General features: G+C 54.0%; 1 protein-coding gene across 1 annotated transcript in view; it reads right to left on the bottom strand.

Annotated features, from left to right (window-relative positions):
- The window catches only part of ZNF469 (zinc finger protein 469), a 165,063-nt gene that overhangs the window by 116,468 nt on the left and 23,215 nt on the right, over positions 1-25,380 (bottom strand). Inside the window, exon 2 of the mRNA XM_081118913.1 lies at positions 12,303-12,408. The gene's annotated coding sequence lies outside the window, so the exon portion shown is untranslated. The remainder of the gene's footprint in view (positions 1-12,302; positions 12,409-25,380) is intronic.

Raw genomic sequence — 25,380 nt, 5'->3', positions numbered from 1 at the left:
CGGGGCAGCTCTCAAACTTCGTCAGCAACTTTTGACAAGAGCGAGCAGATGACACCGGGCGCTGGCCCCGTGGTGGCCTGTGGCGTGCGCTCACACCACTGTGCTTAAGCTGCACACGTCCCCCTGGAATGAGACTGCTCTGGTCCCCACCCTCCAGAGGGAGGTGGGGGATTTGACAAGAGAGTTGAGGCTCCTAATGAAAGGGATTCCTCGTCTGCCTGCAAGAGGCCTGCGTTCTGGCCAGGAGACTGAGTGGGAACGAAACAGACGCAAAGCAAACTGGGCCTGTGGGTCCTTCTGGAAGGCATCATGTGAGAAGCTGGAGCCAAGCCCAATGTCCTTTCCATCGGTGTGGTTCCAAGCCTTTCTTCTGAGTTGCCTCAGACAAGCACAAGTGGCACATTCAGCAGGGAGTTTCCGTGCGAGGCAGGGCAAGCGGAGCTGCTGCTGGCTGGTGGCGGGCCCTGGAAAGCTGGGCCCAGGAGAGCAGGCAGGGATTTGGGGTCAGGAAGGGCCCCGGGGTGTAGGTGGCCTTCGCAAAGGTGTAGAGCAGGAAAGCACGGGTCTCCAGGCCCCCAGCGGCACCGCCCAGTAGAAGGTAGGCCATGACACTTCTGAAGGTGGCGAGTGTCACTGAGGATGTGAATTTTTAACTTTATTTCATAATTTATTTACATGTAAGTGGCCACACGTGGCTAGTGGCTGCCACATTCGAGTGTACCTCTGGACTACTCTGATGGCGACAGCCTGTGAATCAAAATCCTTAGACACAGTCTCACACTTTATTATTGGGCCCAGAGCTTACAGGGGGATTGATGTTTCGGCTTGACCGATGGAGACCAAGGAATAAAGAAACTCACCTTTGACTTGGGGGTTCAAGTTTAAACCTCCTGGACCCGTCCCCTGAAGGACAAACAACTTTGAGGCTGGCACTTCATGACAATGCTGGGAACAGGAGTGCACAGGGGCCAGAGATGGCTGGCGCTGTTGGGTTCCAAACCCTTCCCACACTATTTGTTTTTTCTGCAGTTTCCTGGGATTGCTGGCAGCCTCCCCTTTATGGCAGCCCCGCAGCAGCCGGGGCAGAAGGGGCTGTGGTGCAGCCCCTCCGCCCCAAGCCCCTACAGCACAGAGTTGAACTGGAAGCGGACAAGAAAAACAGGGAGGGCAGAGACCTGGGGTCTTTGGAAAGTGGGCAGGCGGGGAGCCTGAGAAGCAGCAGCCAGGGCCTCAGAATCAAGACAGAAAGTTAGCCTGAGCCAGGGAGAAGATGCGAGCCCACCTTCTGATGTCCTAACGCCCACTCGCTCTCCCCCAGCAAGCATCTTGAGTGCCTTCTGCACCACGGCCCTGACCAGCGTCTCCTCCATCAGAAAGACAGAGAAGCGCCTCCCTGGCCACAGAAGTGAGCAAAAGCAGCTGTGAGCGGGGGGAGGTAGCGGACACACTTTCCCTTTTAATAGAAGAAAGCTGGGAATCAGGCAGGGTGGGCCGCACTTACTTGGCCAAAGGAATCAGCCACTGAAATAGATTTTTAAGACACATGAAGCACCACATTTAAATATATTTGCTCTTAAAAACAAAAAAAAAAAAAGGAATGAAATTTATCTTGAGACACTGTCAGCCAGACTCAGAGATGAAATATTTTTTTACCATTAATATCGTCTGGGCTCATAATTAATTGTTTCATAAGAGCTTGGGGCCCCGGGCCAGCAGCAAGGACAGCGGGTCAGGCAGCAGGTGGTCAGACCCCTGTTCCCACCAGGTCTCACCTCCTCCCAGCTGTTGGTTCCATCTGCCACCACCTAGGAACACTGGGATGCCCTCTACCCCCACCCAGGAACACCGGGATGCCCCCTGCCATCACCCAGAAACACTAGATGCCTCCTGACCGAGGTCTCTGGGGCGTTTGCTCTCCGTGGACCTTGCCTGGAGAGGCTAGTGCCTGAGCAGGGCTTGGCTCTGCTGAGACACGGCTGTGGGCTTCTCTGTGCCTCCCTTTCCTTGTCTTCAAAGTGGGCACAATTATGCCCATGTCACAGGTGTTGTTTGAAGACGAGGGCCTGGAAGCTGCTGGTGAACTAGGAAGGGGCAGCAATCATTAGAGACTGTCCTCCTGACAGTGCATGGCCTGGGTGGCTGAGCCCTGAGCAGGGCTTGGCGGGGGCTCAGGAGGCACAGAGTGGCAGACAGGACAGGCAGAGTTATAGCCAGCCTGGCCCTCGGACATCTGAAGGGGTCCCTCACGGACTCACAGCTGACACTCCAGCAGGTTCCTCCTGGCAGCTCCTGGGAATTCCTGACGGGAAGAACTTCCCTGTGTCCCACACAGGTCTGTTTACAAATGATGCGCTGTCCCCCACCGGCCTGAAGGCCCCAAAAAGGAGCTTCTTGGGGGGTGTTCCCCTCCACCCCAATGTTCCATTGTGTACAAAGGGAGGTTCCCATCCCAGAAGTCACCCTGGAGAAGAGATGCTGCCCCTCAGAGTTGTCATCCAGTCTCTCACGTATGGGGCCTGCTCCCGATGGCCACATTCTGATCGAGTTCTCTTAGGGGTCATCATGAAGGCCCCTGGGACTGGGATTTTCAAGAGGCAGACCCTGCAGATTTACCTGCTAATAATTTCAAGGGGCCGAAGTCCACCCTGCAAGTGTTAGGTCCAATTGTGGTCCCCGCCCAAGCTCCCTATGTGTACAGCAGTGAAGCCTCTGGAAAGATAGCACCCTACTGTTGGGTGGCAAGCTCCCTTGCTTGGATAAACTACCCAGAGGCACCACCAAGTGCAGAGCCTGCAAGTGCTGTCACAATTCACCGAGGATTGGACACGTGCCCAGTTCTCTGTGTGAGGTTCGGACTCAACAGAAGGAGATATGGCGTGTGTCACTCTAACAGCCTCAGCTGAAGATGGTGAGACCACTGGTCAAGGTGGCTGGCTCCTGGGGGCGGTGTCCATCCATGAACACCTTCTCACCACCACCAAAGGCTTGGCCATTTCTGCACAGCACTGGGAGTGCTCCCAGGAGGCCCATCAGCTCCTGGAGGAGAATCAGCCCTGTTGAAATCAGTGACTGTGGCTAACGACAGAGCAGAGACATTCCAGTGTCTTTTTCCTGGGTCAAGCAACCAAGGTCAAGTGATGTAAGCCAGACTGCCTGGAGCTGGGCCTTCCTCGCTGGGCTCTGAGGCATCCAGGACCCACCCAGTTCCTTCCTCCTCTGCAGAGGCCCTGCCCTACCCCGCTGTCTCCACCACGACACCAGGCTGCACTGAGAAATCTGGCGAGGGACTGTGTAAACACTGCCACTTAAAGTTATGATCCTGCTCAAACAAATGCCCCGCGACACCACAACCCACCCTGGCAGTGCTGGCTTATAGACAGAAGAGGGGAGCTCCAGGCAGGGTGCTTAGGCCCTGGTGGGAAAGTCTGCACAGCTCACAGCTGGGCATCTCACTGGCATGAGTCCCCCACAGGAGGGAAAGACCCGGGGCAACCAGCCTGTTCCTTCATCTTGTCCAGTGGAAGCACCAGGAGAACTGGCAGGACTTCTCAGGGCTTGGGCACAGCCCCTGCAAAGCCCTAAAGACCACCCAGAGCACCTGGAGGGATTGGTGCCCAGCTGGGTGGGCTCCTGCAGCATCTAACCCATGCTCACTGCCCAGGACCAGAGATCTGCCTGCTCTGCCTCTAGGACCCTCCGCTCAGACTTTTCATCGGGTTTGTCCTGTGGTCTCAGAAATCTGCAGCCTCAAGATGAGCCCTATTGGATCATGAAAGATATCTAGAGCTAGCGATTTGGTCCCTGTTCCCTTGCTCCTTGGACCGCCCTACCCTCTACCTATCTGGACCCCTTATGCTTCAGCCCACCTCCTTCCTGACACCCCCTGTGACACACAGCCTCGGCTCGCAGGGTTCTTCCTACCTCCACTCGAGTGCCACCTGCCCGTTACTCTGTAGGTTGGGGACTCCAGGAGGGTGGCCTGGGTTCTTCCTACTCAGCAGACGTCTGCTGCACCCCTGCATCCCCCAGCCACACATCTTGCTCTGGGGAAAGCTCGTGGTCAAAGGTCAATGTTGGAAGAGCTGCCATAATGCAGAAGAGGGGCTGCCCCTCAAAGGGGGTCATGGAACCAGGTGGGTGGACCCTGCAGGGATGTGGAGTTTGGCTTCAAAGATGGAAGAAATTTCCAGAAGGCCTGTCTACTTAAAGACAGAGTGTTCTCCTGCCTGCATGGTTGTGAGTTCTGTCTCAGGACGCATCCCCACACAGTCTGGAGAGACTCTCAGGAGGGTGGGGTAGAGGGAGGTTCAATTATGGGCAGAGTAGAGGGGCACTGTGACCTTTTGGGGATTGCCTCCCTCTGCAATGCAGGGCCAATGCACGGAACGTGTAAATCTGAAATCATAACAGTAGTAAATGCTTCCACACCCTGTGCCTTATTACATTTTCCTAATATGAAAAGTTAAAAACAACAGGAGACATTTCCGGTTCTGCCTTCCACGGGCTGCCTTGACCTGTGGTTGCCGCCCACCAGCCTTGCTCCAAATAGAACTTCCCTTGTGGGCGACGCCGAGAGGGGACAGGCCTCTCGGAGCACGGTGGCTAGACCTGGTGAAATTTGGCTCTGTGAGCTGGGTCCTGCCTGTCTCCCCAAAGGCGCCTCTGTGTGGCAACACCAGGACAAGGGGGGAGCCCCGAAGAAGATACTCTGTCTGGGGTGCTCCTGATGGTCCATCTCAGGGGGAGTGACTGCCACTGTCGGGAGTGGACAGCCACAGGCCCAGAGGCCCCGCCCCTAAAGTCTTGATGGCAGTGGTGACAGGACTGGGGGAAGGCACTCAAGTGCTGGAACCTAGCTCTCCCAGCCCCGCACCCCGTGGGCTGTGGCACGGATGGCAAGCAGTCAGGAAGATGGTAGAGTCATGCTTGCAACTGTTATTTTAAAGTACTTGGACCATTTATAAATCTGAAGACAGAGAAGGGTTTGATTCCCCTGTGGCAGGGCCTTTGTTCTGGAGGTCCCCACCCCACTCTGAGCCCCTCCTCCCCCAACTCAGAGCCGAGGCTAGTCAGGAGAGTCACAGCTCCAAGGAGAGGTGTAAACAGGATGCCAGGCATGGGAGGTGGCAACTCATTTCATCATCTTCTACAGACACCTCGCTGCTTGCTGTGTGCTGGGAGAGATGCGGAGGGGACCTGGGGAGGCCTGTGACCCCCAGCCACTCGTGGAGGCAGACACAGGTGCCCCAAGGTCAGTGTCGTGACAGGAGGCAAAAGAAAAAGAGAAGCAGCAGGGAAAAGCTGGTGTGGACACGGCAGGCCTGTCCCACAGGGGGGACCGCCCCTGCATGGCACCTCCAGGCAGGTTCACGTCCCACCCTTCAAAGTCAATATCCTCTGCAGAGCCCGAGGGACGTGAGGCTTATCACACCAGGCGCCCCACCGGGAATGGTGCCACAGCTGTCAAACGCTTGCTGCAAGCAGAGGGGACTGCGAGCACTGCCACACAAGCTGCCTCCCTATTTCTGGGGCTGACTGAATGCTGGTTGCAAACTCACTCGTGCCAAATGTGATGTATGCACCGATGGCGTATCCACACAGGCTGCCACATGTCCCACGTGTGCAGGGAGCACAGATGGTCGACGTTTATAGGGCATCTCCACCAGATCGTCCCAGAGAAATGACATTTCTAGAGCTCAGCCCTCCCAGAGCCACATAACAGTCATGGATAAGACGGACCTGCTGTCATAGTCTGGGTCCTCCTTGTGTGTACCCCTAGTGTGCACTGGGTACAATATCTGTGTGTACAGTCCTGCAGTTCAGTTGCAGATCAGTGCTTTCCAACAGCAATTCTGATCACATACCTTGGCTTGCTCAGCCTGGGTGTTTGTCCGAGAGAGAGACAGAAGCTCCCGGATGGAGATGCACCTGGAACCCACTCAGTCACCTCAACAAGCACTGCCTGGGTGCCCCCTATGTGGCAAGCACTGTCGTGGGCATCAGGCAGGGAGCAGCCCAGTTCAGTGGAGGAACACAGAATTCCGCATCCACTTCAGGAACAGCAGGTACAGGGTGGGGGGTCCCCAGGGGAAACATTGAGTACTGAAAACAGGGTTGGCTTGATGTCCACGAGGTTGTTTTTGATCAGAGTCCGAACAGTCGGGCACCTACTAGCTGTTACTTCATTCATTCACTCATTCATCATTCACTCATTCATTCATTCAGCAGACATGTATTGAAAACCTACAGCATGAAAAACCCTGTGATGATTGCAAAGCTGTGGGTGATCAGACCCAGAGAGCTTCTGTTGTGGTTTAGTTCAGAGGTGGAAATGGGGATGGCTGGATAGGAAATCGATATCAATTCTACTTAATGTACAATGCTCAGAGTTAAGGTTGTTTAGATTCTCACCATTTCTTAATGTAAAATTGTATATAACAGGATGGAGCCCTAGGATTTTTAGGAATTCCTTAGGAAGGGAGTGACTCTGCATCTCAAACACGATACTGGTTTGGGGCTCTTCGAACCTAATCCAACTAGCTCGTTGCGTGAAACTGAACGCGACCCTGAGGTGTCACAGCCCCAGCGCTGCAGAGGGAACTGTCTGTGGAGGGAGGGGCCTCACATACCAAGCTGGAAGCTGGCTGTTCAAAGAACTTCCAACGTCTGCCCCTTTTCTGCAAAAGAAAATTATCTTTATCTCTCCCCTTTATGGGCACAGTTTAAGAGGAAGTGAGAAGTATCCAAGAGGCAACTTTGAGATCAAGGACACAGGAAATTTTGCCTTTCATCTGGAAATCCATCTGCTGGAGAGGAAACGCATAGCCAGGCTGTGGCTCAGAGCGCAGATTAGTTCCTGCTGGTGTGAATGAGTCCATGCGATGGCTCCCGTCTGTGGCAAGTGCCTCATCTCTCTGGGAAAGGAGCCACTCCATAGATAGCCCATCTGCAGTGTCCACGGCTGCTGTTGGCGTTCCATGGGTGTGCATCACAACTGTGACTTGGGAACAAGCTGTTTTCCTAACCAATGCCCAGACAGATTCTGTCTCCCTTGTGTTCTGACAGAGCCCCAGGCTCTGGACACTTCTGAATGACCATCACCCTGAGCTATGGCATGAGGTTTCTAGGCTAGAAAAAGCTATTTCCTAGTGAGGTGATGTTGCAGGGATTCCCTCTCTCCATATAAAGCATGCAACAAGCATGTGTTTTGGGAGCTTGCATATTTGGTCTATAAATCCTAACGGGAAGCCTGCTAGTCTGTGCATGTCTAACGTCGGTTATGAGGATCTGGAGGCACTTGGACCAAGAGAGAGCTCGGTGCACGCTCGCTGGTGCACACCTCTCTTTAGAGTTCGACTGCCTGGAGTGAGTCCCTCCCAAGTCACTTTGTTTCTTTCTGTCTCAGTGTCTTCATTTGTAAAAGAGTGACAATAAATCTGCCTCCCTCCCCCATGGAGTGGGGGTGGGTTTTTTTATAGTATTTGTCACCTCTTTATACTAAGGTTTCTTTGTTCATAGTTGTTATCATAGGAAGCAGTGTCTGGAAGTCAGGAGACCTGGGCTGGGTCTTTGCTGGGCAAGGAAGTCCCGTTTTTCTCTGGGTCTTGGTCTCTCCATCTACATGACAGGGGCTTACATGGGATGATAAAGATTTGAGCGGGCAGAAGAGGAGGAGATAATATTCTAGGCAGGAGAAGGAGCGTTAACAAAGGTGCAGGTGATGAGTCAAAGAAAGGTCCTGCCACCAAGGAGCCTGAGTGACAGAGTAGAAGAAACATATTTGAAGACACGGAACTTCTCAGCAAATGTACCTCCTTAGGGCCTAAGGAAAGCTATAGGGGGATGCACTCCAGAAAAACAAGGGAGTAAACCCAAAAAGTCAAAGATGGATTTTGGAAGTAGGGGACCCAACACAAGACCAAAGTGAAGATATTTCCTGGGGAGATGGGGCAAGGAGATTCTGTTGGGCACCAGGCATGGAGAACATGCAGTCCAGACTGGAGCGACAGAAGACTCCAGAAAAGCTTACTTCACAGGTATGAGGTGGCTAGGTGGTCTCATGCGTTTGGAAGCACTGGTAGGAGATTTGCACAACTGGGAGAGAGTTTGGGATGCAGCTAGTGATGAGTGCATGGAAACGCAAGCCAGCCAACCACAACCAACCAGCCGAAATCCCAAGACACTTACAACAAACCTTGCAGTAAAGAAAAGGAAATTACAGCACACAACAAAACTCGGCTACGAATTGTGGCTATGTGATCATCATGAAGCCAATGTTGACTATGGAGCTAACCAGAGTGGGTGCAAGAGGTCTAGTGTGTAGGATGGACACATAATATCTCAAACAGGACATCGAGAGGTACCAATATACAAATATTCATTTTGACATAGAGGCAAAGGCCCCAAGAAGCAGCTCCATGAATTGGGCATAAATACTCAAGGACAGGAAACGGTGCCGAGGGGATGGAGGGCCTGGGAGGGACACTGTTTCTCATGCAAGTCTTATAGAACTATTTGGCATTCTAAATGATGTGTATTTATAATACAATAAAACGGTAAAATAAAAAGAGAGATGCAATTTGTCACCACTCGAGACTGATGAAAATGAGGAAACGGTGTTGCGGCGGTGCCTGGGGTGAGGGCTGCCCTCTGGTGGGCGTGGACAGTGGTGCAGCCCTTTTGGAAATGCCTGGCTCTGCGGGTGCAATTGCGCTTGACGGTCCTCCACATGCAACATCCATGTGCTCGCTTGCACCTAGAGAGAGCTTTGCACGTCAGGGGGCTCAGGATGTTCATAGCGGCTTCACTGTTAACGGCTAAACACTGAGAGCTCCCCTGTTCATGGACAGGAGAATAAGGTAAACAGTGCTGCATTCACACAAGGGAATATTATACAGCAACGAAGAGGAAAGGCCTTCAGCTATGGAGAGCACCCCAAATGCACCTCAGAGACGAATGTTCAATGGACTAAAGCAAGTCACAGAATGAAATACACCCTGGATGGCACCAAGTTAACAAAATTCAAAAGCAACCAAGACAAATTGCAGGGCTTAGGGACGCTCTATCTACGGTAAAACCATAAAGAAAAGCAAGAGCATAAAAGCATGAGGAGTGTGGTTGCCTCCAGGGGCAAAGCCAGGGGTGGGCTAGGCAATGGAAAAAGGCACTATGGGGTGGACTGTGTCTTGGGAGATGGGTTCACAGGGTGGATTTTGCCTTTGAGCTCACAGCTCTCTTGTGCTTTGCATATATTCCCTTGAGTGCATCATATATGCCATTACAAGGATGGGTGAAAAAAGCCTGGTCCTCAGGCCTTTGGGGAGCCCCATTCTGTGGGCCACATGCCACACTGGGCATGTGACAGTATTTTTCATGGCTTCTCAAGGTCACAGCAGTTCACCTGCATGTCAGGCATCTCTTCGCGTCAGCCCCAGCATCTCATCGGCACTCACGTTGCGCTCCCTCCCACACCTGCTCAAGACGAAGCCCTGGCAGAGGCCCAGCCAGGTGAGAGCAGGAGGGCGGGGAGGGAGAGGAGGGCGGGGAGGGAGAGGAGGGCGGGAGGGAGAGGACGGCCATACTGCAGCCCAGATCAGAGGCCCGCACGTGCCCTGCTGTGAGAGGATGGTATGGGAGAACTGGCTTCTGCACACAGGTGTGATGGGCAGAGGAAGGAGAAGAGACAGGCATGTGCTTAGAGCAAAGGGCAGGTGCAGAGAGCCCTGACCACCACCTGAGACTGAGTCTGCTAATAATGGCAGATATCAGCAACCAGGACTGCTGACCCTGGGCTCTAAAAAGCACATTGATCCTACTGCAAGGGGAGGTGGGCCACATCCTGAGGCTCAACCTGTAAAGGGTTCTGTGGGAAAGGACGGACCTCTTATGGGAGGATGACATCAGTGTGCTGTCCTTCCCCCATCTGTCTTACCTGCCCACCACCCCTTGGCTCTCCTCAGAAGGGGCCCCCACCCTGGGACTATCAGCGGTCGATTTCATACCTGTTCTTACTGGAGCCTGTTTTTAGGGTTAGCTAGGAGCTCTGTCTGCTCACGGAGCTACAAGGCCACTGTAGCAACATCATCAAAGCATCAAGAAAACTGGCAAAGCTGGGCGCACCTGGGGCTGCCTTGGCTCAGTGTGCACAGCTCACCTGGGGGCAGTGGCTACCTCGCAGGCCATCAGCAAAGTGCTTGCCTGAGAACCCACACCAACTCCATGAATGCCTATGGATCGCAAGTACAGAAAGGCCTAAAAAATAATATAACAGGCCCCCATAGCCTCCCTACCACCTCACCCAGAATTTTTTTGGCCAACATTTTATTAGGAAAACTTTCAAACACGGAAAAGCTGAAAGATTGGCGCAGCAAACACCCACAGATTTGCCACCTTGGTTCACAATTATGCACATCTCGCTGTGTGGCTTATTACACATTTGTCTGCCTCTCCCTCCCTCCACCTGCCCATCTTATTTTTTGATGCATTTCAAAGGACATAGCAGACATCCACGCGCAATGTCCCTGAACACTTCAGCATCAATTGCATTAACTAGAGTCAGAGCTTGCTTTTTAAAAAAATCCTTGCCCGAGGATTATTTCCCGTTGATTTTTAGAGAGAGTAGAAGGGAGGGAAGAGTGGGAGAGAGAGAAAAAAAAATGTGAGAGAGACACATTGATTAGTTGCCTCCCACATGCACCCTGACGAGGGCTGGGGATCGAACCTGCAACTGAGGTACGTGCCCTTGACTGGGAATTGAACTTGTGACCCTTCAGTCCATGGGCTGACGCTCTAACCACTGAGAAAACTGGCCAGGGCTGCTTTTTTTTTTTTTAGGAAAAATTACATATGGTGAAATGCACACCATACTAGCCGATGGATTTTGACAGAGGCATCCCCCTCTGTGACTCAAACCCTGTCAAGATATAGACGGTTTCCATTACTCCAGAAAGTTCCCTCATGCCCCCTCCCAGTCATTCTCCTGGCCCCTCACACAGCCAACCGCTTACCACCCAGCATTTGCTCCAATAAATGTCAAAGGCTACAATAAACAATCTGAGCAGCACTGTCTTGAGTCATTAGAAATGAGAAAATGGGTGGCAAATCTCATGACATAATGCGTTGGCCACATTCCCGATGGACTTGTACGGGCCCTGCTGGCCCTTATAAGCTCAGTGTCAATATGCTCTGGACTCTGCGTGCCTGATCAGGAGCTTCAGGGCTGCTGGGAAGTGGTGCGCTCCTGGAACACTCGCTCCCCCCTGCAAATCTCATCAGAAACCAGCCCCGAGGAAGCCGCTTTCCAGAGGCGTGTTTTATAGCTACAATCAACAGCTGCGTCCGTCCCAGTAGGAGATGTAAGATGTAGCTGGTTCTCATAACAGGGATTACTGTTGTGGGCAGGACAACCTTACAAGTTTACGGTCAGGGTCTTTCTCGTGGTGCTCTGCCACAGCCCACAGATAAGAGTTGGGGCTGGAGAAGTGACATCTGGACAGGCGAGGGCTGTGCACCCTGCTCAGACCTGGCCACATTCCGCACCTTGTGCACGTCTCCCCCTGCCCACATTGCCTCCAAATGTTCCCCAGCATCTTCAGCGGGGTGGACATCAGAAGATCACTTTCTTCCCAAGGAAAACTGAAAGGCAGGACCAAGAGCCAGTGGGCATGGGCATGCTCTGCACATGGCTCTCTTCCCCATGGCTACCAGGGGCTTCTTCGGCAGGCCCAGCGATGGCCCCGGGCGTTTCTCAATGCAGCCCCAGGGGCTGCTACCCAGTACCCATGTCTAGCTTTATATGTGACCCCACTTTTCAGCCTGAGACACAAGGTGAAGAGAGACAGCCAGCCGGAGGCACTGTTTCCAACCGCCGTCAAAGCCCATGACGCTCACCCAGGGCTGCCTTCCGCCCCCCTGTGGACACAGCCAGCACTGCCCCGAGCACTTCCATCCAAGGCCTTGGACCTGACCGAAGATGATTTTCCTGCCCATTTTAAGAACCTCTTGAATGGCTGGGTCACATCTCTTGTCCACAACCACCCCAAACCGTGCACCAATGTCAGCTTAATACTAACCATGTACCAACGTCGATGCAAAACTCACTTCCTTGTACCAATGTCAGCTCAGGACTAACCGTGCACTAACGTCAGCTCAACACTAGCCATGCGGCAACTTCAGCGCAACACGTCACCACAGCCCAGTCCTAACTCATCACAGCGTAACCCCGGCAATAAGCAGGAGTCCAACAAGACAGGATGTGCCGCCAAATCAAACTCTAAAGAGAAGAGAAAGCTTCTTCTTCTTACCTTTGCGACACCTGGTCACAGGCTGATATTTCCACTCCGAGGGACGAGCCAGGGTGCCCGCTGGTCCACCCTCCGCACAGCTCTTCCCTCTCAGCCGCCGCAGACTCTGTGAATGAAACGAGCATTTAGACTGAAACTCTCAAGAAGCAGCGCCAGGGCTTTGCTCGTCTCAGGAAACCACCATAATCCAGACCAGTGGGCTGGCGGGGAGGGGGGTGGCTGCCGGGCCACGTGGAGGAGAAGGGCTCTGCCCGATGGCCCTCCTCCCCTGCCTTTTCACAGATCACCTTCGCCGTGCCCAGCCCCAGCCCCACGGATGCCGTGCAGAGCGTGTCTCCGTTGTGCTCCACACTCCCACAGTGACAATCAGACCTGCATGCTCACGGTGACCCGCAGGCACAGCCACTGAGGTTTCTGTGACACTGTTTCCTCGACACCTTCCTTGTTTTTCTCACTCCGTGTGCCCCTTTGAAGTCAATGGGGTACAACTCTAATGTGCTTTTGTTGGTCCTTGCATGGTGTCCTGGGAGGAGGGGTGTCACTCAAGGGAGGGGTGACCCTGTTTGCTGCCCGGTGCAGGGTTAACCGAAGTCGCTGAGAGGCACCTTTCAGGCAGGTGGTCTCTTCCACAGGCTCACAGGAGGGGACCCTCGTCTTGATGGGGCTTCAGTCCTGCTTTCTCCAGCCCCTGCTGCCCTCACCCTCCAGGGTTCTGTGTCTCACCTTGGCTCTTTCACCCAGCAGCTTGTGGTCTGGTGCCGTGCCCTCCCCTCTCGGTGTCCCCTGCCTGGCCTCTCTGTCGGTCCTCAGACTGTGAGTTCGCTCATCTTCTTCTCCACCCGCTGGATAGCGAAAGAGGCAAGAAGCCAAATGCCGACCAGGAGACTTCCATTCCTGTGCACAGGCCTGGCAGCCTTTTGGAGAAGGGGACAACCAAAGTCTGTGACAAACATTTGTTCAGAAACTGTGCTGAATTCAGAGCCAACAGGTGGGGTACCGTCCCAGCCTCTGGGCTAATTTTCCAGGGAGCCTGGGCACTTGCCCTGTCTTTTGGACCCTCAGTTGGTCCATTGAGAACACAGATATAAAAACCCGAGCATTCCTTTCCGGATTATCACAAAGATGGGGTGAAATTGTGAGGACTCGAGCAGGCAGTGTGATAGGCTTGCGAGGTGTCTCCCCACCCCAGCTGTCAACGTCACGCTGGGAACGCCAGTGGCTGCAGGAATCGCAAGCTCCGAGGGTTTTCTCCGGGTGATTGCGTCTGCTCTCTGCCCTCACTGGCACTCATTATCTGAACTAACTCCCACTAATCCGAAGTGGTCCCCAAAGAGATGTTTTCCTACCCTCCGCTGATATTTGACGTTTAAACATGAGCACTGGTGGTGGCTCGGTCCTCACGGTCGCAGCTGTGTTCTCAGGAAGCTGGTTGGGCTTATCCTTTCCAGGTGCTCACTGGCTACTTCCACCCTCTGGTTTATGTAGGATCGTTTAGACTGTCAGCAAAGCATAAAAAATAGCTGCCTTCTGCGGCCAAATACACCACAGGCTCCTATCTCATCCGCCGGCTAATGAATCGCTTCCAGGTCACCATGGCCCGTGGGAACATCTGGCCTCCATCTCTCCTCCACAGGTGTCGACGTAGGGACAGACCGGCTTTCTGAAGAACCCCCACCCCCACCCCACGCTCACTCTCTCTTTAAGGAGCATTTGTGTTTTTAAAAAAATCTTTATATTGGAGAATGTTGGTGTGCGTGTGTGTGCATGCATTTGTAAAATAGCCTGGCTGCTTGCACGGGGGCTGGTGTGCCCCTGAAGCCAGCCTCCTCCAGAGCAGGTCTTTGGACCACAAGGGGCTATGAGGAAGTTCTTGTGATCCACGGTGATGAGGGAAGACTAAAGGCAAGCTGGGGAGTCCTCCATGAAGCTGTAGTCCTTTATTCCAAGATAGCCCTTCTGTGTTATTAAAACATTTCCCCCAAGTATAACAGACACACAGAAAAGTGAACACATAGCATCAGCTCCCTACACTGCACACACCTTCCAGGAGCTTCCTGTTCTCTGGACATTTGGCATGGCCCATGGGTTTCGCTTTAGACCTCCTGGTGAGTGGACAGTCGGATCTCATGTTTTTTAAAAAAAATTATTTTTTTTTTTTCAAGAATGGTTTATTGATTTTTAGAGAGAGAGGAAGGGAGATGGAGAAAGTGAGAGAAACATGGATGTAAGCGTGTAACATTCATCGGCTGCCTCCCGCACGCCCCCTACTGGGGACTGAGCCTGCAACCTGAACATGTGCCCTTGACCGGGAATCAAACCGGCAACCTCCTGGTGCATGGAATGATGCCCAACCCACTGAGCCACACCGGCCAGGGCTCATGGGGTTTTAATTACATTTCCTTGATAGCTAATAAAACTGAGCACATTTCCCTATAGGTTTATAGAAGTTTTTAAAAAACACATTCTACATAAAGGTCTTTTATGGGATGAATATATATTGAGAAAATAGTATAAGTGACAGAGCTATGATTCTCTTTCTCCAAAGATGATATCATGCCAATTGCAGCAAATGGCTTCCACTAGCAAATTCATTCATTCATTCATTCATTCATTCATTCATTCATGTACAACCTAGAGCCTGGCGCAGCCCCCCATCCCGCCCCGCTGCTCTCATCTTAGACACAGCTGAGACAAAGCAGGGCCAGTTGCCATGGCCAGTGGCTTCCTTTCAATACACCATCCAAGCCTCCCTCCCAGGGCATTCGAGGCCCTCACAGGTGGCCCAGCCATGAGCCCACACCCCTCACCCAGAGCTGGGAGCACTCAGGCCTCACACGTCTGCCCCTGCTGGTCCCGGCTGGCTCTCCTTCCCGTGAACTCACTCTCCACAGCCCCTGAGCTGTCTGAGCCCCTCACCTGCCCCCTCCCTGGTGACGATGAGCCCCACCTGTTCCTGTGTTCCCACGTGCTCTGTTGTCCAGCCTGTCCCAGAAGCTTTTCCAAGGAGTCCATTATTTGTTTTGTTTTTTTGTTTTTGTTAACCCTCACCCGAGAATACTTTTCCCATTGATTTTTAGAGAGAGTGGAAGGGAGGGAGGGAGAGAAAGAGAGAGAAACATTGATGTGAGAGAGACACACATGCATTGGTTGCCTCCTGCACATGTTCCAACTGGGCCAGGGATTGAACCTGCAACCCAGGTACGTGCCCTTGACTGGGAATCAAACCTGCGACCCTTGCTGAGCTCTGCTGGAAGACAACCCTGGTCCAGAACATTCCACGTAGTGTATGGCTGGCTTCTCCTAACAACCCTGAAAAGCAGGTTCTACTATTATCTTTGTCTTACAGAGGAGGATCCTGAGGCTCAGAGAGGCAAAGCAACTTGCCCCAAGCCACGCAGTGAGTAAGTGGATGGGCTGACTCCACGACTGTAGAGTGGCTGCCAGCCCTGGACTGGGGACACGGTCTCTACGTTCCTGAGCCAAAAACCAGAATAAATGAGTGAAAGAACGAGTGAAAGTTCAAGCAAACAGCACGGTCTCAAAGCCAGAAGGGCTCAGCAGTTAGCCACTAATTGCGGGCCTTCCAGCATGACCTGGGACTGCCCAGCAACACAGACTTTCCATCCTGAGCAGGAACAGTAACGAGAAAGGAAAAGTCAAGAGAAAAATAATAAGCAGAGAAAAATAGCCGCGGAAATTCCCTGTGGAGCGAGCGTGATTGCTTTGGATATCTGGAATCTGGGCGCAGATGCAGAAACATCAGGTCACGATCAGTGTTTTATTTCACTCGCTGCAGGCAGATGAAATAGCGGCCGTCTGGAGCTGCTCAGGAGCGTGCCACGTGAAGGCTGGAGCAGTCCTGATAAATAGGCCCTGGCGCCCTTGGCTGTTTCTGCTTTCTGCTCAGTCTGCAGGCGTGGGATGCTCACATTTGTGGGGCTCGAGGAGCTGGCTGTCCTGGGAGGGCATCCCAGAGCCTTCAGCACACAATTCCTGCTGGCTCGGACCTTGCTCAGGGCCCAGGGTTGTGGGCCTTCGTGGAGCTCACATACTGTGTGTCTCAATTACAGAATCATCTGTCCTTCCTCAGGAAGAGGCCGAGGCCAGGGTTGGGAAGTCAGGAGGTTGGGAGGTCGGGCTGTGGAGGCCCTTTCCCCCTGGGCCTCAGTCTCCCCAGTGTAGAGGACTGCACTGGGCTTGAGGGCTCTGGGGCTGCTGCAGCCCAGGGCAGTGGGAAGTCTCATAAACAGGTCACGGGTCCCTCCGTACCCATTAGGTGAGGTGTTGAGTGCAACAGGAGTACCCACCTCGTCCAGTGTGGAGCTCCTAGCACTTTTCCTGGGAAAACCAGCTATGGTGCTCCCCAGGCAGGAGCACGAAAGGGCTGGGGTTGCACACAAAGTGTGAGTCTAATCTGAGGATGGCGACGGGAGGGGACACACCTGCACACCCTTTCCCACTGCCTGCCTCCCTCCTCCACTCTGCTGGGCAGCTCTCCACTGGCATCCAGTCGCCCTGGGCTTTTGGATGTGGGTGAAATATCACCCTGGTTGGATTCTGCTCTCCTGAGTGGCCCTGGTGGGTGGGCAGGGTGTTCATTCTTATAGGGCCCACCCAGCCAGTGGAGACAAGAGCGAAGGTGCTGGGCAGATGCCTGCCCTCCTTTCTCTCCTGCAGGTGCTCCGAGGGACAGTTCCATCCCTCTCAGGGGATACCCCCCTCCACAACGAGCTGCCACACCAGCTCTGGGTTCCTGCCTGGCTCTATGGCTTTAGAGCTCCTGGTGAAGGTCTTGTAGTCAGGAGATGCACCTATGGCACTGCTGGCATCCCCTCCTTAAATAAAGGTGGGAGCCTGTAAGCTTTGCCTCAGCTCTGTCTTCTGGAGCTCCTGGCGGAGGTAACCAGAGCCACAGATCTTACTCCAAAGGTACCTGGGGTGGGCCAGGCAGGGGCCAGAGCAGATGGCTGAAGGGGAAGGAAGAGAGGGGCGGAAACCAGAGGAAGACGCAGGCCTGTAGATGGGGCGCAGGGGTCGGTGAGAGCCTGATAGGTCTCGTGCAGGGAGACCTGGGACGAGTCAGTACATGTCTCCTATTAACCGAGACCTTCGTGTTCTCATTTTCTCTGGGCAGAGAAACATGTCAAATGAATAAAGTGAGGCTGGAGGAGACACAGGATTTGAAAAGCAGAGAGGGCTCCCCAGAGCACCACTGTCACAGGTGTTAATTCAAGGCAAGATCTGGCCCTTTGGGGAAAGCCTAGTCCCCGAGCGCTCTGACCGCCAGAGGCTCTGCACTGCCAGGGGAGCAAAGATCTACCCACAGCACTTTAGGTTGACTGGGGCAGGTTGCTCAGGCTCAGCGGTGGGGGGTCTCAGGGGTCTTTGCTCCTGGGAATCCTATGAAACCCAGAACCACTTGAGCCTGTGGACACTTGCCAATCCTCACCAGGCTGGGGGAACCCAACATGCTCTTGGAGGGTCGCTGTACCCTCCTCCTTGGCGGGGTGAGGGCCTGTCTGGGGAGCATAATAAACACACAAGAGCCATAGAGATAAGTCAACAAAACAGCAGCCTTCTGAAGAGTCAGGACAGAGAACTGAAGTTAAAAAGTACTGCAAAGCCCAACCAACCAACCATAGCAGGGCCAAGCAGGGTCTTTAAAGCAAAAGGCGCAAAAGCAAATGCAACAGCTAGAGCCAGAGTCTGGGCGGGAGTTTGCCGAGGTCAGAGACCCTAGACAGAGGCCTCGAAGTTCAAGGCCTTGGGACTTATAAAATTCAGACAAGTCAGACTTGGAGCGAGGCATTGAGTCTGCTCCGTAGAAGGTGAGTTGGCCGGTCAGGCAGCAGGTGGCTGAGGACTGCCTTTCCCAGAGCAGCCATACACTCTCCCTCCCGAGATCCCCAAGCACCCCACCTCCTTGGAATCCCTGCCACCCCTGTCGCTGCTTGGACTGGGCCAGACCACCCCCCTGTGTCCAACATATGGTGAGACCCATGTCTCTTCCCCAGCAGGGTCCCAGGGCTTCCTCCCCAAAGGCAGAGCTACCCACACCTACCCTTCTGTCTGGGGGCAATGGAATTGGAACCCTTGGCAGCTGAGGGACAGGACCACCCAGAGAGCATGCCAGTCCTGGACAAGTGAGGCAATTCCAGATTTTGGTGCCATTTATTGTCTCCCTTGCTCTCTCACCCCTTAGTTGAGCTGCCCTGAAGCCCAGTGGTCAATTGGGTTAAAAAAATTATTACAACAATTATTTGCCGCTGCTGCTTCTTCCACTGGCTTTCTCTAATCTGCCTGGAGGGGCTGAGGGTCCCACAAAGCTGGTGTGGCTGCCCCTCAAGCACGAGTGAGGGTGAGTGTGGTGGCGATGAGGACCCAGAATTGGGCAGTCAGCCTCATGGGCAGGGGTTATGTGGATGCAGTGGGAGCCAGGGCAGGGTGTGGGCAGCACCAGCTCCTGGCCTCACTTGGCTTTCTCTGGACTATTCTGGGGAAGCCCCACTGCCAGGCCATTGAGCTGGGGTGAATGGCACATGTCACACCTCTCCTGACACTCCTGAGTCTTTGAAAAATCATATGTCACACTGCCCTCGCCCGACAGGCGCCTCTAGTGGCTACAGCCCCATGGGCTTGCTGAAGCCAAAATCAAGATGTGCCCGCTCCCTGCGGTTCTGCCGTCAGCCTGGAATTGGCAGTGGAATCTCCCCTGCTTCTCCACCCGAGTCACACTGGGGCATCTGCTGTCTGGCACTGCAGTGTCTTGGTGGAGGTGGGTGGACAGGACAGACATGGCTGCGGCCACTGTTTCCCCATGGTGGTGCAAGGGCAGCTTTTATAAATGACATGCTATAGGGGAGGGGGGAAGGGGAAGGTGGAAGAGGGAATAGAGAGCATAAATGGTGATGGGGAAAAAATAATAAAGCTTTTGGCTGCAGAGACCAGGTCAGCAAACCCTGTGTGTTCTTTGCAAAGTGAGCCCCCACCCCTGCATCATGTGTTCTGCATCTGCTGGATGAACAAACGGCTGCTGAACTGAATCTAAAGATAACAGATATTCCTTCAACATCTAAAAGCTCCTAGAATCAAGAAAAACTCCATGAGTGGAAAAGTGGGTAAAGGATATGAGCAGATGGTTAAGAAAAATGGCCCCCAAACACATAAAGAGATGCTCACTCTCACCCCTAACAAATGAAATGCAAGTTAACATATACTAAGCTACAGGTCTACAGTGATAAAGACGGGGCAATACTGGCAAAGGGACAGATCGATACAGAGATCAATGGAACAGAAAAGAGGTCAGAAATAGAGCCGTACAATATATAGTCACTTTGGAACATGGGGTGTCCTCAGGGAAATCAGTGTGCTTCTCTGAGCCTGGGTTCCCTGTGTGCACGATGGGCTGGCATCCTCCTTCTGGGGCAGGTGCCCCTGGGCACAGTGCCTGGTGATGGAGACCTCGGCCACTGGAGCCGCTGTTGTGCTCTGCTCCCAGGGCTTCCTGGTCACACAGTCCAGGGGCACCGCTCTTGTGGTCAGTGTAGATGACAGCCATCATATTCCCCTTATGTGTGTGACTCCTGGCTGACACACTGGCCTCAAACACTGCCAAGAAGTGGCGGGTGGCCGATTCTGCCTAGGCCAAGGTTCACGGAGGACACCCGAGTTGTCAGTAGGTGCAGACCGCCATCCTGATGAGACTCAAGGTGGCTGGTGCCTTGCTATAGAAAGGACAGCCTGGACAGGAGTAAATGCTGAGGCCTGGCCAACTGGGGAAAGTGGCAGAACCATGTTGGGGGAGAGACACTGACCAGGCAGTCAGGACCCCACGGGAGTGACTTTGGGCAAATCCTGCCTGTCCGATGAGCATGTTGGACTTTATCCAAACCAAGGAGTATGGAAATGCCTCTGGGAGCCTGGATGCAGTGCAAGAAGCCGAGAAGCCAGGTGGCAGGTGCTCCCAGTTGGGGTCGCAGGCATGCCCAGGGCTCACCTCCCCGCCACCCATGGGTTCCACTGCCCCACTGCAGACGGGAATGCTGAGGCCCAGAGGAGCTGAGCTCGAGCAGTGTTCTCGCTGCCCTCAGGATGGGGTGTGTGTCCTAGGGCTGGTCTGTGGGAGGGTGGGCAGGCATGGGCAGTGCCTCCCCAGAGCACCAGGGTCATGCAAGGGTCCCGGGGTGCCCCTGGCATGCTCCCCAATTACTTGGATACTCTTCTTTGGGTTGCTTTTCTCTCTCAGGAGGACATTGAGCCCCGGAGCCAAACCCAGTGAAGTCATGTGGCAGTTGTTGGAGAGCAAAGTGGTGACTCAGCCGCACGAGAGAGGGAGAAAGAAAGACATGGGGTGCTTCCAGACTTCGTGGGGGGGCAGTCCATCAGGAGGGCAGCTCCTCATACTCCACTGGAATCCAAAACAGAGTCTTGGCCTGAGGTGTCCCATGCAGGGGCAGAGGTAGCAAGGTGGCTGCTGGAATGTGCAGTTTCTCCCCACCCCTCCCTGACCCCATGACCCTGGAACTTCTGAGTGGTCAGTGTTGGGGTTTTGAAAGCCTTGCAGGGGAGTGAAGTTCTGTGTTTTCTAGACAGAAAGGTCCACTCTGCCTCTGTCCCTGGTGAGGAAGGGAGGGAGGAGGAGGCCATGGCTTATGTCACCTGCCCCTCAAAGGTTTGTGGGGTACCCACTTCCCAAAACTCACTAAAAATACAGCCCCGTGAGCATCAAAGAAACACCAGTGTGTGGGCGCGAGGGTCTGGGAGCAGGAGTGGGCTTGGTTAGGGGACCTGAGGCTGAGGCAAAGCTCGGCACCAAGTTCTGGAAGTTGCAGGGTGAGCAGGAGCTTGGAGACAAAGGTGGAGGGACAAGCTCTATCTGGGGAACAAAAGGACCTGGAGGGCCCCTGGGTAGTGATGCCAAGTGAGATGTCCTAAAGTGGCTGAAGCAGAGCTGGAGAGGCCCCTGGTCAGCAAAGCCCCAGCCACCAGGGCCTCGAATGGGAGGATGGCGGGGGCTGGAGGCTCCCTGGGGCCCAGAAAGGCACCAGAGGGGCCAAGCCATCCCACGTGCACCCCTCCCAGGGCCCTCGGGTCCTCCTACCACAGTGCAGGACCACCCAGGGCCAGGCCCGCCCCATAGCACCTCCCCCAGGCACTGCAGCCTCCCCTAATCATGGCGATCTCGCTTAATTGCAGAAGATAGGGAATTGGGGGGGCAAGGGTCACCCACTGGAGGAAAACATGGCTCCTTATGTTGACAGACCAACAAAACATTCCAGGATGAAACGTATTCAGAAGAACTTCTGAGGAAGCCGCTGAGCCTGGCCTGGCTTCCTGTTTGACTAAGGTCCAGAACTTTCCCCAAGCACTCCGCCGCCAAGTCTCATGGCCATGACTTGTATGTCCAGGTTCCCTGGGTAGGGAGGGCGCTGCGGTCCTGCCAGAGGCAAGAAGGTCTGCCTGTCTGAGCTCCGCCAAGCTCCCTGCGGGAGGCACTTTCCTGCAGCCAGACACCCTGGGATCTGTCCTTGGGGCTTTCCTCCCCCCTGTCCCAGCTTCCTCCATAAAGGATGACAACTGGTGTCAGTCTGCTACCCCTGCTGGATGGGGTACAGGCCGTCTGATGGATTCCAGACCTGCTCCCGGGAGGTAATTTTTAAGCGGTCCACTTCTCTCCCTGACTGTTAAGTAACTCAGCTGCCGACATCACGAGAGACCCAAGCTCCTCAGGAATTCCAGGACTTCTCTGCTCGCACGGTTGGGCTTCCATCTGCTCGCCGCGCCCACCATGTTGAGGCTTTGCCATCCTCCACGCAGTGGCCCGAAAGGTCCCTCTGCTCAGGCAACTCTTATAGTAGGACCCGGGCTGAGTGTCACCCGTCTGGGACCAAGCCAGTGAATTGTGAATCACCTCCTACTCCATGGCCCGATGGTTGGGAGGGTCCTGCTCCGTGCAGTGGAGATGTACTGAGGACCCCAAAGCTCTGTAAATTCAGTCAGAGGAACTCAAACAGGAGTCCTTGTGAGGACTTGGCCCTTACACAGTCCCGATGCTTTTTCCCGACTTTGGAGGATGGGGTTTTCACAGGTCTGATTCTCCCAGGCAGCCACACCTATGTTTTCCAGGAGAGCGATCCTGCAGCTGTCCCTAATGAAACACGCTCCGGACTAAGAGATACAGCCCTGTGGTGTGAGTCAGAGATCGGCCACATAGGGCTCTTTGTGCTGGTCTTGCTACCACGCGACACAAATCTTTTTTTGCCAGAAGTCTCTGTTTTATTGTGCTTTGAATGATTTCCCAAGATAAACCCTCAAGAGTTTCCTTGTAAGCACTCAGGCCTTTGTTTATGAGAATCTTTGATCCACCAAGAGTGTTTAGAACTCATAGAAGCTTCTACCCCGCCCTTCATCACCACTTGGGGAGCTCGGCTGGGCAGTGACGTCATCAGCCTGTCCTCAGTATGGGGACCTAGGGCCTTGCTCCAGGGTGGAGGAGGGGCCCCTATGGGCTTGTGGCCACCTTTTCGAGAACAGAAAGTTCTGTACTGGGCCTGGGACACCTACCGGGAAGGGGCCCATTTCCCTAAATCCTGTATGGGAACGTGGCCTTCAAACTGCAGCTCAGGATGAGGTCCGTTCCCTCTGCCCCCATGAAAGGCCAGCCACCTACCCAGCCACTTGAGTTTGAGGCACAGCCCCCTAAAATGTACAACCATGTCCCAAGCACCCAGCCCTTTGGCCTTTCTGAGTGGCTACCCCCTCACTCTGTGTAATGTTGTCTCCGAGAGCCCCTGCAGCAGCCCAGTCCTTTTGTTATTTCAGGTTGTTTTACTTCCAGCCCAGATTTCCATTCTGTTACCACCAGGATGGAAAAGGCCCCTTCCATCTAATTCCCACAATCCCAAGATTCCGACTCCTTAAATCAAGCCGAGTGTGGTTTGGGGCAGAAACAGTCTATATGATCCAAGAGAATGTGAGGGTGGGCGGCCGTGTGTGGTTGGAATTACTGGCACAGTGCTGAGGTCACCCAGCCTGGGGGCTGAAAGAAGCCTGTGGAAGCTGCAGATGAGCCCGGTGACTCTGGAGGCCAGTTTGGACAAGTGGCTGTCCCATGTATGTTTCCCGCCAGGGCCTGCATCTTGGCTTCTGTTTTGTGGTTCTCTTGGGGTGTGAGGCCTTCCCCTGGCTTAGAGAGCGATGGCTCCCAAGTCTTCACGCACCAGCTGACTTCAGGGGCCCCCACAAAAGCCTCCACCTAACCAGCAGGGAACCTCTGGGAAAGCAGTGGGCCCTGAAGATCAAAGATCGGATGGAGTTCTTCACTCCTTGTGCTTCCTGCTCCCTCCTGCAGTCCCCGGAATGGCAGGTAATCTGGTAATCTGCGGGCAGCCCCCACCCCAACTGACCTGTTCCCCAGTGGGAACTCTCAGAGAGCAGGACAGGATGCACGGGAGGGCTGGGAGAGGTCGGGCTGGGAGAGGACGGCCTGTGGATGGTGGACCTGCCGGTTCATTTTACTCCTCTGTGCTTTCAGTTCCATCAAAATCAGGTTCAAGGCAAGGACTGTGGCCTGGACTCAGGCATTGCCAGGCCTCCATCCCATATGGCAGGTTTATAATTCCACAAGGTCAAGGACTTGGGGTGACCCGTGGCAGGTTGATCATGGGAGGGACAGGGTCCTCTCCACATGTCTGTAACTCACATGTGAGGGGAGAGGTCAAGCTCTGGGACCTCAGACAAGCACTGTGGACTCTGGAAATCTTGTCCCTTGCCTGAGGGGTTGTGAGAAAGGCCACCTGTGGTGGGCATACACTCACTCCCCTAGCCATGCGCCACGAGCCTCCCCCACTCAAAAGTAGCATGGATGGGGGAGACTAGGGTGTGGGTGAAGACTGCCACAGGGGGAGAGGGAAGGTCGCTGGTGGGTAGGAGGTACAAGGCAGGCCCAGAGCTTTTCTCATGAGGAAAAAGGAGCCCCTGAGAGGCATTGACCCTTCTGGACTCCCTGCTTCCTGGACCAAGGCTCCCTTTATCCCCACCCCCTCAATTATCATGGCCCTGAGAGGTCCACCCGTGCCCCCTCCCTGCCCACTGTGCATGAGAACTCCAGTTGGCCCCCAGGTCACAGCATGCTCAAACCTCTCCAGAAACCCTCCCAGTTCACAGAACCAGGAAGCCCCTGCAGGCAGGACACCCTCCACATGCTGGCCCAAGACCCCCATTTTTAGCTGAATCCCAACAGATCGCCTCTTCCAGCACCTACAGCTGCAGGCAAGCCTTGGCTTGTGGCCACATCACTCCAACTTGCCTCTGTTTTCAAGGTCTTCCCCTCTCTATGCATCTCAAATCTCTCTGTCTCCTTATAAGGAAGCCCCTCAGGATCCTTAACCACATTTATAAAGACCTTTTTTTCTTATACATGGTCACACTCACAGGTCTACTCACATGGTCACACACACAGGTCACACTCACATGGTCACACTCACAGGTCCACCGGATATCTTTGGGGGCCATTACAGGTAGGTTTGGGATTTGATACTGGAGGAAAGAAAAGATGGTATTTAGGTCAATATCGTCGTAAACAGGGGCCACTGTATGTTACTGAGAAGAAAAGTGTCAAAAATCAAGCAGTTTTGTGAAAGACTATAGTTTCTCTGCTCTATCCTAATTCCAGCCAATTTCTCAAGAAACGGGGACCACTCCTCTAAGCAGCAGGCACTGATTTTCCAGGAAGGGTCAAGGGGTGGAGAGAGGCCTGTGGACTCTCCAGGGGAGCCATTCCCACTACTATGTCACCCGAAGTAAGTGCAGGGGTGGAGGTTAGTGTTCCAGCGTCTGCTGAAAGCCTCAACTCCTGAATACAGAAAAACTGGCACCTCCCTCCCTCCTTTTGTCCATCGACTCCTGCCTGTGAGAGGTGTCACTCTAGCAGCAAACACAGCAGGCAGGGGTATCACCCAATCTGGTGTGTGCCATTTTAGGCAGCTCCAAGTGTGAGGTTCAGAACTGGATGGACCCAAGGAGAGGTGGTTCGAACCCCAATGCTTCGGCTGCATGCCCTTTCTGGACAGCACGGCCA

This window comes from Miniopterus schreibersii (assembly GCF_964146895.1).
Source record: "Miniopterus schreibersii genome assembly, chromosome: 18".
NCBI classification, from domain to species: domain Eukaryota; kingdom Metazoa; phylum Chordata; class Mammalia; order Chiroptera; family Miniopteridae; genus Miniopterus; species Miniopterus schreibersii.
This window is presented reverse-complemented; position numbering and strand designations above follow the sequence as displayed.